The sequence below is a fragment of the Nannospalax galili genome, unplaced genomic scaffold (genome assembly GCF_000622305.1).
Source record: "Nannospalax galili isolate Female #2095 unplaced genomic scaffold, S.galili_v1.0 scaffold37, whole genome shotgun sequence".
Taxonomy (NCBI): Eukaryota; Metazoa; Chordata; class Mammalia; order Rodentia; family Spalacidae; genus Nannospalax; species Nannospalax galili.
The window spans coordinates 33927-35970 of NW_008339765.1; the positions used below are offsets into that span (position 1 = coordinate 33927).

Here is a 2044-nt window from a genome sequence, read left to right on the forward strand (position 1 = left end):
ACATCTCCTCGTGACCCCGCAGCTGACAGGTCCCGAACTTAGAGAGAAAGTGCACGGGTGAAATTGGGGCGGAACTCGACCGGGCCAGCCCCGGTAGCAGAGACCCACAGAGACGTGGAGAAACAGGGACCCGCCAGCAACATGGAGCAGACGAGCCGCGGGACCCGCCGCTTCCCAGGTGCACGCAGGAAACCGGTGCCATGCTAGCAGCTGGCGCCCCGAGATCCCCACATGCCCATACATCACCTCTGAGGAGTTGGTTCCCTTATTTGACCTCTTGAGAGGCCTTGACTTAACCTCCATGGAAAAGTTACCACCCCAATGCCTACAAATTCTAGCTAAAATCCAGCAATCCATAAATGAGGCCACTCTAATAAGATTTGATCCTGATGCCCCCATATCTCTTTATGTTTTCATTGGAAGTACACTGTGCACAGCTCTCTTGGCACAAGAGGGCGAGCCCATACAATGGATCCATTTATTCTTGGGTGAACTCCTCGAGTTTATTCCATGGTCAACCAAATAGCTGATTGCATTATCAAGGGTAGGGACACAGCAATCCGGTTGTTTGGCATTGAGCCCCATACCATTATCACCCCCTATAGATTGACAGATTTTACATGGCTTCAAAGAAACAATGAGAGAATCGTGCTGGCTCTGGAGGGATTTTTTGGCAAAATTGACTGCCACTATGGCCCTTATAAGTGGATGAGCTCCTTCTCGAGGTTGGAGTGAGAACCCCGCAGACTTTTCCTTTCTCAACCCAATCCTGAATTCCTAACTGTGTTTACTGATGGAGGGCATATGGGAGCCTCTTTGGTCATCTATTCTCCCCTAAAACAGGGACAAACTCCTGTCCATTATATCAGTCTCCCAACATGTTGGATCACCGCAATTTAAAGAGCTCTTTGCCGTTGTCATGGCATTGGACTCCATATCTGAGCCTTTTGACCTATTTTCAGACAGCCTATATATAGTTAATTTACTGCCCCACCTAGTGGAGGCTCATATTAGATTGGACTCCATATCTCCTCTGATGATTCAGGCCCGTACTCTACTTAAACTTATGGTAAATCCAATATACCTCTATCATCTTAGAGGCCACCAAAATTTGCCTGGATTTCTGACAGAAGGAAATAAAATAGCTGACCAACTGGCCTCTTCACATCAGTGTCACACAGTCTCTGAGGCTACACAATTTCATCAATTGACCCATGTTAGTTGGAGAGGGCTTAGACATAAATATCCCCACGTGGCAGTCAAAGACCTAAAGAAAATTATATGCACCTGTCGATCTTGCCAACGTTTTCTTCAGGTGCCCCCTCTTCAAAATTCGGGTACCAACCCTAGAGGCCTTCAGCCTAACAACTTCTGGCAGATTGATGTCACTCACTATGCCCCTTTTGGAAAACAAAAGTATATCTTCCTGTCAGTTGATTCCTTCTCGCATGCCTGCTGGGTGACAGCACACTCTGGAGAAAAGGCCAAACATGCAATCAGCCATATGCTTCAATGTTTCGCCACCCTTGGACTACCTGATCAAATTAAAATAGATAATGGCCCATGCTTTATAAGCAAGCCCTTCTCAGAGTTCCTTCAAACGTGCAAGATTTCACACTCCACAGGCATTCCTTATAACCCTAGGGGACAAGCCATTGTATAGAGAGCGAATCAAACCCTAAAAATCCAATTACAAAAACAAAAGGGGGAGTCCCTGCCTCCACATGATCAACTAAAAAAGGACTTATTTACCTTAAATAGTCTAGATTTTTCCAAAGAAGAGAAGTATTTGTCCCCCTTCCAAAAACATTGGTCTTCATCTACCAGCTACAGCTCCATTCTGGTCAAATGGAGAGACCCGCTCACTGGAGCATGGAGAGGACCAGACCCACTCCTTACAGTGGGAAGAGGGTTTGGGTGTGTATTCCCTCAAAATGAAAAGAGACCCCTCTGGGTGCCGGCGAGGGATATTAAATATTTACTCCAACAAGGGGACCATGATGATAACCCGCCCAGGGAGTGTTTCACCCCTGAGGATGGTTCC

At 46.8% G+C, this 2044-nt stretch overlaps 1 pseudogene; it reads left to right on the forward strand.

Annotated features, from left to right (window-relative positions):
• The first annotated feature begins 141 nt into the window (after nucleotides 1-141).
• LOC103735325 overlaps nucleotides 142-2044 on the forward strand; it is a 101068-nt pseudogene continuing 99165 nt past the window's right edge.